The 11,703-nt window shown below is 43.6% G+C and overlaps 1 protein-coding gene across 1 annotated transcript in view; it reads left to right on the top strand.

The window, feature by feature from the left end:
* The first annotated feature begins 315 nt into the window (after window positions 1–315).
* The window catches only part of BLK (BLK proto-oncogene, Src family tyrosine kinase), a 111,034-nt gene continuing 99,646 nt past the window's right edge, over window positions 316–11,703 (top strand). Inside the window, exon 1 of the mRNA XM_069728375.1 lies at window positions 316–616. The gene's annotated coding sequence lies outside the window, so the exon portion shown is untranslated. The remainder of the gene's footprint in view (window positions 617–11,703) is intronic.

Here is an 11,703-nt window from a genome sequence, read left to right as displayed (position 1 = left end):
GACCAGCTCTCAGGTCAGTGCGGTGGTTGGGAACGGTGGGCTTGAGTGTGGGGTGTTAGTTAAACTTACTCTTGTATATATTTAGATAGTAATAATTTGATAGTTGATAGTCATTAACTGTTCACTTTAAAACTATCATCCGTTGGTTCGTGTTGTTCAAAATTTCTGGACTGATTCACACTGTAGTGAAAGTACAAAAATAAAATTCCAGATATGAAACCTGAAAACGTTTCCCTATTCTCTAAAATAATATTTTGCCGTCTGGTGGGCTGATACACTGCCACCGTCAGATGTTTCCTCTTTAGTTTATTATGTACAGTTACAAGGGGCGAGAAAAACCAGTAGACGTTCTGCGACGGATTGCGGTATTATAAAGTGGGAACGGCGATAACCAGTGACACCCTGGGGGGCTATTTTGGGTGTAGGCGAACGTCACCGACAACAAATTTATCACAACAAGGCTGGCAGGAAACAGGGGTCGTGTCTTAGAGATCACAAGCTACACGGCAGTGCGCGGTGCTGACCCGGCCGCGGATGATACAGCAGCTTCTTCTGCATGACTGCTGTTTCCTATGGACTTTATGACTTCTATGCACTCAATAAACTGACCAGAGAGGTAAGCGACGCTCAGATTATAAGGATTTTATAGTACATAAAGGCTCTGCAGCAGCAAAAACTATGGGGCTGCATAAAGGATCCACAAAGCAAGTGCGCTAACTAAATGTGGGAGCGATGTAAAAAAATGCATAAAATATTACAGAAAAGTATTTGTGAAAAAATTTAAAAAAAATTAAAAGATATACGGTACGTAAAACAAGTTGGCAGCTTACTTGTATGTTTTAGATCTATTTTTTTCTGTTTTTACTATTAATACAATTTTCTTATTATATAAATTATTCTAATATTAAACAAAAATATTATTTTTAATTTTTTTTATGATTTAAATTATTTCTTTTTTTCATGTTATTATTAGATTAAAATCAAATAATAGAAAATCTACATGAATAAGGAGAAAAAACATAGAAAAAGAAAAGCTATATTTCCCAAATATAGATTAGACCAAGTACTGGTAAATATGGCTATTCTGTGGATGTAATTATTACAAAACTCGCTAAAAAAAGGCAGAGATACCTGCCTTTTTTTAAGCGATTTTTCTATTTTTTTGTATAATTTTGGAGCATTTTTAGTCCTTTTTGTGTCAGTGAGTTTTTGATGTTATTATTACCTTAGTATTAGTGTTGTATTATTATTATTATTATTATTTTATATTGTTATTGTGACGCCCAGGAGACCGGGATACCCAGCACCGGACCAATGGAGTCTGTCTCTTGAGGGGGATGTCACGGGTGGCTTGACCCGGTGCTGTGGCCTCAGGCAATGCACAGTGTAAGGGGTATCATGAGGGGACAGGCACTTACTTGATCAGCAGCAGATTCTCCCAGAGGTGACGATCCCGATCCTGGATAGATGGCTATTGTCCAAATGAAAGACTGAGGCACTGAAACGTTTAACCAGTTTACTTTAACATAAAAGGATTTACAACCAGTCCTGTCACCGGAGTCTGTATGGGAACTCTGAGTTACTTTGACCCTGCCGGGGTCTTCGCCTCTTATTGTGCGCAATTTCTGTGTGGCCCTGCTGCTGTATGTGAACTGGCTGCCGGCCCAATCTGTCCCCTCCGGGTCCTGGTTCGACGGGCAACCCGAGTCCTTTTATCGGTTTACCCCCTCTGGGAGTACCGCTGAACTCTGTGTCTGTTGCTGCATCCGACCCTAGTGAAGCTGATATCACCTCACGTTTTTCCGGTTGCTGTATTATATATAATGAATACAGCCACGGATCCGGTATCCGTCTTTGCGCCTGTTCTGGGTAGTGATTAATGCTACCCGGTTCTCACAATGTCCTTTTTCTCTATCCCTCTTCTCCTCAGGCCGGTGATTTAGGCCTGGTAACAGTCACAGGGCTGTTAGAGATTCAACTGTATGACCTCTCACTTTCAGCTCCTTAGCCCAACTGCCAGTTCTTCTCTCAGACCAGAATGGATCAAGGGGAGTCTCTGGAGCTCCCCCTTCTGGCCGGAGGTGGTAGTGCAGTCTTGCTATTTTAGTATTTGTACTTACTGTCAGTAACTATTTTTGTGGCAAATACCCCTAGGGGTGCCACATTCCCCCTTAGTTAAGAACAGTACTCCGGGACTGTGGGACAATAACATTTTGAAATAACAATTAATATGTACAGAGTCTTAAAAATGAAAAGTTACAAAAACCACTCAAGGAAACAAAAATAGAGTTCTGTAAAAAGTCACTTCAAATAGCGTCCATTAATACAGTTCTATCCTTGAAGGTATTAGGAACGGCACTGTACTTAGTGTCCAGGAATTTAGTTCCATTTTTCCAACGGAGTTATCAATATAAAGTCTAAAGAAAGTTCAAAAAGAGCAAAAAGCAAAGTTCAAAAAGCAGTCTTTCCGGAGCTTTGATTTAGTGCCTCCGGGCTGATAAAAAGTTCAAGAATATGCAATAAGTTCATACAGACAAGTCTCTGTAGGCACTGGGCTTAAACGTTGCAGACTGATAGCAATGACTATACTACATTTTCTGTTTAACTATATACGGCATAACATATATACAATTCACATTATGAGCTTTATAGTTGGTAATCTGCATACCTGGCCGGTAATTGACCCTGGGTACTACGCTGTGATCTACGTAATAGCGGTGTCTCTTCATGTGGTGTACTACTGTCTACTGCGGATGTAGTATCTGCCCGCTCTGCTAAAGATAATTCCACGACTATGGAGTTGGCAAGTCCACCGTGAATGGGATTACTCTGACCAGGAATCTGTTCTTCCTGGCCTGGAACCTCCTGTAGTACGGGGTCAGCCTCTTCCTGTCTTGGGACTTCTGGTATTGGGTTCGGTGTTGGGTAAAAGGCCACCATGGGAACCACTACTGCACCACGGTATGTTAGTAGGGTTTTGGGAAAGTCTCCTATACAGGTGTGATACACTTCCTCTTCTTTTTCCTTTACTGGTTGAACCTGTATGGGTTGAATAACTTCTGGTTCTGGCTGGTCAACGTCTGGCTCTTTCAATGCTTCCGGACATAATTTAAGATTGTCTCTTGACACTAGTACAGATGTTAAGCCTCCGTTTTTGCTAATGAGACACATTTTAGGATTATCCACTCTTGTTGGTAAAACTGTGTAGGGTACGGCTTCCCACTGATTGTCCAGTTTATTGGTTCGACGATTTCTCTTGAGCACTTGGTCACCCGGTCTTAATGGGGTCGCTAGAGCATTCTGGTTGAAAGTTCGCTCTTGTCTTTCTCTAGTTTGCTGAAGGCTTCTTTCCACACTCTCTTGCACTTGGCGATACTGCTTTTGCCGTATGATATCCCAATTGGAGCCTTGAACTTCTGCGTCTGGTTTCAGAATTCCCATTTCTAGATCGATTGGTAATTGGCCGGGTCTTGCACGCATAAGGTAAGCTGGGGTGCAGTTGGTGGAGCTCACCGGGACATGATTATACAGATCCACCAAGTCAGGCAATTTCTCTGGCCATTGATTCCTTTCTGTCTCAGGTAAAGTCTTTAGTAGGTCTATTACAATATGGTTCATCTTCTCGCATAAGCCGTTTGTTTGTGGATGATAGGCCGTCGTCCGGATCTTTTTGCAACCATACATATTACAGAATTCTCTGAAGATCTCTGATTCAAAGGCTGTACCTTGGTCGGTGAGAACCTGTTCCGGATATCCATGGGGTCTACAAAAGTACGTTTGGAACGCTTTGGCTGCTGTTTTTGCTGTCAGATCTTTTACGGGTACTACTACCAAGAAACGTGAATAATGGTCCACGATGGTCAAGGCATAGACATAGCCGGACCGGCTTGGTGTCAACTTCACGTGGTCCATGGCTACAAGTTCAAGTGGTTGTTTGGTGATTATGGGCTGCAGTGGTGCTCTTTGGTTCTTTTGATCGTTTCTTCTGAGGTTACACGGGCCACAATTTCTGCACCACTGTTCGATTGATTTTCTCATCCCGACCCAATAAAATCTTTCTCTTAGAAGTACTTCTAACTTTTTCCAACCGAAGTGACCAGCACCATTATGGTAAGCTTCGAGGACCATCTTCACATCTTGTTTAGGCACAATAATCTGCCAAACCAATTCATGTGTTTTCGGATTGGTGTATCTTCTACAGAGCTTCCCTTGATACAGGAACATTTTGCCTCTCTCTTTCCAGAGTTGATGCGTCTCTTCTGGGGCATCCTCATAGGGATATGCACTTTGCTCAGTCAACAGTTCCTTCACCAACTTCACAGCCGGATTGCTGTCTTGGGTGTCAGCCCATCTATGGTGTGCTAACGGATTAAAATTCACCTCTTGTTGTTTCTGATAGGTACTTGACTGATGATGTTTTGCCTTGGGACGATGGAAGGCTGGTAGTTCAATTTCTTCAAGCTCCCCCGTTTCCTCTTCTACATCTCTCAAGTGTGGCATCCGGGATAGGGCATCGGCATTTCCATTCTTGCGACCTGCTCGATACTTGATTATGAAGTTGTAATTAGATAACCGGGCTATCCATCGCTGTTCTAACGCACCTAATTTGGCTGTGTCCAGGTGGGTCAACGGATTGTTGTCAGTATAGACAATAAATTCTGCAGCGGCCAGATAGTGTTTGAAACGCTCCGTCACAGCCCAAACTACTGCCAGTAGTTCCAATTTGAAGGAGCTGTAATTTTCTGAATTTCTTTCAGTAAGCCGGAGCTTTCTACTTGCAAAGGCGATGACTTTCTCCCGACCTTCTTGCTTTTGTGACAGCACCGCTCCTAGTCCCACATTACTGGCATCGGTGTAGAGGATGAAAGGTTTATGGTAATCTGGGTATGCCAGAACCTCTTCTCCGGTTAGTGCCTTCTTTAGTTGTTCAAAGGAGTCTTCCCTTTCGTCGTTCCACTGAAAAGGAGGGTTTCGGTTTGAAGGTTTCTTCGTCTGCCCTACCAAGGTGTCTTGCAAGGGTGCTGCCAACTTGGTAAATCCTTTTATAAATCTGCGATAGTAACCCACCAATCCCAGGAATTGTCTCACTTCTTTTGCGCTGGTAGGTCTTGGCCAATCCCTTATGGCGCTTATTTTCTCGGGATCTGGTGCTACTCCCTCCGAACTCACGATGTGTCCCAGGTACTGTACCTTTGGCTTGAGAAGGTGACATTTGGATGGCTTGACTTTCATGCCATACCTGGATAAGGCTTCGAACACTTCTGCCAGGTCTATTAAGTGTTGTTCGTAAGTCTTTGAGTAGACGATCACATCATCTAGGTACAGGAGGACGGTCTCGAAGTTCTTGTGTCCGAGGCAGCATTCCATCAGCCGCTGGAAGGTACCGGATGCGTTGCAGAGTCCGAACGGCATGCGATTAAATTCACATAGACCCATTGGTGTGGTGAATGCCGTCTTTTCCTTATCTCTCTCAGCCACAGGGACTTGCCAATACCCGCTTGTTAAGTCTAAGGTGGAAAAATAATTAGCAGATTTCAAAGCAGTTAAGGACTCTTCTATCCTAGGCAAGGGGTAGGCGTCTTTATGGGTGATGTTATTAATCTTCCGGTAGTCTACGCACATTCTCATGGTTCCGTCCTTTTTTTTGACAATCACTAGAGGGGCCGCCCAGGGGCTACAGCTGTCTCTTATTACCCCGGCCTGTTTCATTTCCCTCAGCATATCTTTTGCACATTGATAGTGAGCGGGCGGTATGGGTCTATATCTTTCTTTTATTGGGGGATGGTCACCTGTGGGGATTGTGTGTTCTACCCCTTCTATCCGTCCGAAGTCCAATGGGTGTTTACTGAAGACTTGTTCATATTCCGTCACTAGCCTATACACCCCTTGTTTTTGATGGGTAGGTGTTGAATTTATGCCCACGTGTAGCTGTTGGCACCAATCCTCCATTTCTCCATCTGAGCCATTGCCTTCCACCTGACAGGTTGGTTCTAAGGGCTCAATGGTTGTGATGGCATTGTTGTCAACAGTATATAGCTTTGCCATTGTAGCATACCTTGGCAAAGTGACCTCTTCCTCTCCACAGTTCAAAAGTCGTACCGGCACTCGTCCCCGGTGTACCTCGACTATCCCTCGTGCTGTGAGTATAGTGGGCCTGCTGTCGGTGTACACTGGTTCTATTAAGGCTTGATAATCTCGTCCCTTAGTACCAATGGCTGCTCTACACCATACCAGCATTTCTGTTTTTGGTGGGATTACAATAGACGTTGGATCACTCACCCTCACACTGCCGATTTCTCCACCTGCAACTTCTACCTGTTGCCTTAACATCAATACTTTTATTTCCCTCCGGAGAACTCTCTGCTGGCAGGATTGGGCAGTTTCAGCAATTTGCTGTAAGACAGAAATGACTTCGGAAAAGCAGTTCTCTAACACATTCATTCCTATCAATACAGTTGGTTCACAGTTCCGCCAGTCAACATCAACAACAATTATACCCTGTTTCTTCAATTCTACTTTACCAATCTTTATGGTCATCTCCCTGAAACCTAGTTTCGGTACCAACTTACCATTACTGGCCCATATATCTAGTTCAACATCAGAGGGCCCTTTATCAATATCTGCATCAGCCCAGTACCTCTTATAAAGGATATACGGTATAGATGAAATCTGGGAACCTGTGTCCAGCAAAGCGTTGAGGGGAATTCCGTCCAGCACGATAGGGATAATGGGTCGTCCTCCGATGTACCTGTCGTGCCAGGGTGTTGGGCCTTGAAAGTTCATTCCTGCGAAGCGGCCCGCATTCCCAGGGGATTCCCGTTTAAATCACAATCTCGTGCAAAGTGGCCTGGCTGCTGGCAACGGCGGCAAATGGGCTGTCCATCCGGTTGGTAGCGGTCGCGGGGTCGTCCTCTCCATGTCGGGTATCTCCGGGGTCTCATCCATGGAACATCCTCTCTACAGTTTGCCAACTCCATCTTGTGTCCTCTCATCTCCTGCATGGTTTTAGCCATTGAAGCAACAACATCAGCTAAAGAGTCAAGCTTTTGTTGAAGAGCCTCATTAGTACTGGGCCCCAGGGGCTTAGCAATGGCCCCAGACATAGCTGATGTCACTGGCACTCCCTGTTGTTGAGGTGCCTCTGCCATGGGTTGCGCGGGATCCTGATCCCGAGGTGCCTCTGCCAGCTGGAGACGTATAGCGCTCTCCTTTAATTGGGCAAATGTCAATTCAGGGTTCTTAAAAACAAGCATGCTCACATGCCCCCGGTGAGAAGGGGTGTAGAGTCCCTCAATAAATTGATCTCTTAGCAGTTTATCCGCTCCGGTGTTAAAAATGGGTTCAGCCAGTGTAAGTGATTTAAGGGCTTCCTGCAGGTTTAAGGCAAAGTCTCTCACGCCCTCATTAGCTTTTTGTTTGCAACTAAAGAATCGTATTTTAGCTTTGCTGCTGGCCGTGGTTTCAAATGTAGCTTTTAATCCAGCAAATATGCGTTCAACAGTGCCTTTTAGATCAGCTGCCCATGCTGTGACTTCTCGCTTAGCATGGCCACTTAACTGCATCATCAGGAGACTAACACGCTGAACTTCACCCACAGGGAACATGTCAAAATGGGCCAGCATCTTTTCTCTGAAATCGTCAAGGGTATTAGGCTCACCTTCATACATTGGAAGCCATGGGCCACCCGGGGTATATGGCATCAGCACCGGCATGATGGGCGCCACTCCTTGCACCGCTGCGCTACCGGACTCTCTATTGACACTCTGTCTTTCAGCTGCATTAGCGTTGCCGAGTGCTGCGGCGTCTCCGTGCTGCGACATACTGTGCCCCCTTAGTTAATCCGGACCCTTCCGGTCCTCCGCTTCCGTCGGGATAGTGTAGATTTGTTCCGCTGTGCAGCAGGATCGATTTTCCCCTTGCTCTGATGTCAGAGCGCTCAGCTTGGTGCCGCCCACAATGACACGCCCCCTGCTGCTCCCGCCCGCCGCGCGCTCAGTAATGGCGGATTCTGAAGTTTTTCAGTTAGACTGGGGCTCAGGTGATGGCATAGCTCAATTAACAGTCTCGTGCCTAACGGTTATGAAGTGATTACCTCAGGGGATGGCGGCCATCTTTACTCCATTATAACCAATGGGGAAAAGTCACTTTCAATAGTTTTCAATGGGGAATGGATTTTTCTTTAATAAAGTCAATTTTCAAGATTTTTCATCCCAGTTTTCACAGTTTTGGGCTCCAATCACGGCACACAATACCCGGTATACGGGCTGGCTAGATCCTGTTCGTGACGCCAATTGTGACGCCCAGGAGACCGGGATACCCAGCACCGGACCAATGGAGTCTGTCTCTTGAGGGGGATGTCACGGGTGGCTTGACCCGGTGCTGTGGCCTCAGGCAATGCACAGTGTAAGGGGTATCATGAGGGGACAGGCACTTACTTGATCAGCAGCAGATTCTCCCAGAGGTGACGATCCCGATCCTGGATAGATGGCTATTGTCCAAATGAAAGACTGAGGCACTGAAACGTTTAACCAGTTTACTTTAACATAAAAGGATTTACAACCAGTCCTGTCACCGGAGTCTGTATGGGAACTCTGAGTTACTTTGACCCTGCCGGGGTCTTCGCCTCTTATTGTGCGCAATTTCTGTGTGGCCCTGCTGCTGTATGTGAACTGGCTGCCGGCCCAATCTGTCCCCTCCGGGTCCTGGTTCGACGGGCAACCCGAGTCCTTTTATCGGTTTACCCCCTCTGGGAGTACCGCTGAACTCTGTGTCTGTTGCTGCGTCCGGCCCTAGTGAAGCTGATATCACCTCACGTTTTTCCGGTTGCTGTATTATATATAATGAATACAGCCACGGATCCGGTATCCGTCTTTGCGCCTGTTCTGGGTAGTGATTAATGCTACCCGGTTCTCACAATGTCCTTTTTCTCTATCCCTCTTCTCCTCAGGCCGGTGATTTAGGCCTGGTAACAGTCACAGGGCTGTTAGAGATTCAACTGTATGACCTCTCACTATCAGCTCCTTGGCCCAACTGCCATTTCTTCTCTCAGACCAGAATGGATCAAGGGGAGTCTCTGGAGCTCCCCCTTCTGGCCGGAGGAGGTAGTGCAGTCTTGCTATTTTAGTATTTGTACTTACTGTCAGTAACTATTTTTGTGGCAAATACCCCTAGGGGTGCCACATTATGTTTGCTATTTTATTACTATAATATTATTAAAATCATATTGTTATTGTTGCTCTTTATACGGTATTTTTATATTTTCTTATAATTAGTAGGAATAGTATTTTTGTATAAAATTATTAGGAGTAGTTTGTTGGATAAAAAAAATCCCACCCTTGTTAAATGCTTTCTATCATGTAAGAAAATTCATGGTAAAAATAATAATTTCAGAACTTTTTTTACCCTTTTAATGCCACCCATAATCTATATATATTATAATCTGTACAAATCCATCGAGAAACACACGGAAAAAAGAAAAGGGGGTAAAAGAAAAGAACCAAAATAATATGACTGCATAAATCTGCACACCCTTACACTAATACTTTGTTGAAGTCCCTTTTGAATTCCAGACACCATTTAGTCTTTTTGGGTCAGAGTCTATCACATCTAGATTTGGCGATATTTGCCCACAGTAGCTCCACATCTGCCAGATTACGGAGCATCTCCTGTGTACAGCACCCTCTTCAGGTCACCCACAGATTGTCATTTGGATACAGGTCTGGGCTCAGGTTGTGTCTTCCAGAACTCTGATGTTCTTCTGGAGAAGGCATTCTTTTGGTGATTTGCAGGTCACTTAGGATGAGAGACCTGAAGGTTTTGTTGTAAAATCGACTGATATTTGAAACTGTTCATAATTTCCTCCACTTTGACTAGAGCCCCAGTTCCAGCAGCTGAAAATGGCCCCAAAGCATTTTTCTGCCTCCACCATGCTTCACTGTGAGGATGGTGATCTTTTGGTGACGTGCAGTTTTGTCTTTGCACCAAACATACCTTTTTGAATTGTGGTAAAAAATTTCACACCTGATGTCATCAGGCTATGACACGTTTCCTACTTGCTTTTCATAGACTACATGTACGTTTTGGCAAAACATTGCCTGGCTTGGATGTTTGTTTTCCATCTTACCACCCGTCCCTACAGGCCAGACATATGAAAAATACAGGAGATTGATGTCACACACTTTACACAATCAGTACTTGCCAGAAATTCCAGCAGCAACTTTAATGTTGCTGTCGGCCTCTTGGCAGCCTCCAAGACCAATTTTCTTCCATCATATTCATCAATTCATCATCAGTTTTAGGTAATGCCACTGTTGTGCCAAGTGTAAGACACTTCTTCACAATGTTATATGATATATCTAATGCCTTGGAGAAAAATGTATACATGTCAACTGACTGACAATTTTCAATAATGACATCCCTTTGCTCTGTTGTCAGCTGTTTAAGGACGAGATGGGCTTAATCAGAGTCAGTGTAAATGATGGCAGCTGTGTACTGACTGAAATGTAACATGAGTTTAAATATGATTGGTTAATTCTGGGCACAACCACATCCTCTATAATAAGTGGGCTATCAAACAAAAGTGTAGAATACAAAGTACAGTATTTACGGTCTTCATTCAATCCCTTGCATTAGGACTTGATTGGTCTGTGAAACCTACTGTACTTGGTTATTTTTTTATTTTGAATGTTTGTTTTTATGTTTGTCTTTAGAATTTGGAGCAAACTTTATGAAATTTTTCAATATTTTTCGAAGGGAAATTCCAACTAATTGTATTTTCTAATGCGTGTTTGTTTCTTGGCGTAGTGCCTATCTACAAATCAAAAGGCTCTTGGGGTAAATAAAAGCGTTTCTCGACCAGTTCAGGGTTCCTTGATCCCATCAAAATTGAATCTGAGGTCCATTATTCAAATAGAAATGTGCACGTCCATCTTTACTTGGTTCGTCATCTCAAACACAGAGAGAAGTTCATCTTCAATGAATTTTTCCCCAAAATTTGATTAGCTGTGAATCGAGACTACTGCAAAACCCCCAACTGCAAAGAAAGGAGGACGTGCATGACACTCAGAGGTCTCATAGGACGGTATTCATCCCATTTCAAGCTCTTTAAAGAGCATTTCTCAGTGGAATCTTCCATCCTAAATTGTCTGCTTAGACACGTAGGTTATGGAAAGCTGAATCAAATGATACATTGATATCTGCGATCTGATGAATGGTTCTCAAGAAATCCACATTTTTCTTATATGCAAATGAGCTGAAAACATCTCTGGAGGCAGAGTAATCTAATGAAAACGTGGATTTCTCCAGAATAAGACATTGGGGTATTAGACTACAGGGGGGGCTGAATACAAATGCACCTCACAATTTTCAGATTTTTTTCAAATAATTAGAAAACCATTTACTTTACACTTCACAAATACGTGTTACTTTGTGTTGGTATCAGATAAAATCCCAGTAAACCACATGTAAGTTTGTGGGTGTGATGTGAAAAAATGTAAAAAAAAAATTTCACTGGGTGTGAATACTCTTTTCAGGACAATGTATTAATGTATATATCGCCAAGCAAGTATAACAAAAAACCAACAAACACCTAATGGTATTGTATAGTAATGAAATGCTAGTTCTAGATTTACTATTATGTTGATTTGTGCATTCTTTTATAATATATATATGTATATATATATATATATATATATATATAGTTAT

This window comes from Ranitomeya imitator, chromosome 5 (assembly GCF_032444005.1).
Source record: "Ranitomeya imitator isolate aRanImi1 chromosome 5, aRanImi1.pri, whole genome shotgun sequence".
Lineage (NCBI taxonomy): Eukaryota > Metazoa > Chordata > Amphibia > Anura > Dendrobatidae > Ranitomeya > Ranitomeya imitator.
This window is presented reverse-complemented; position numbering and strand designations above follow the sequence as displayed.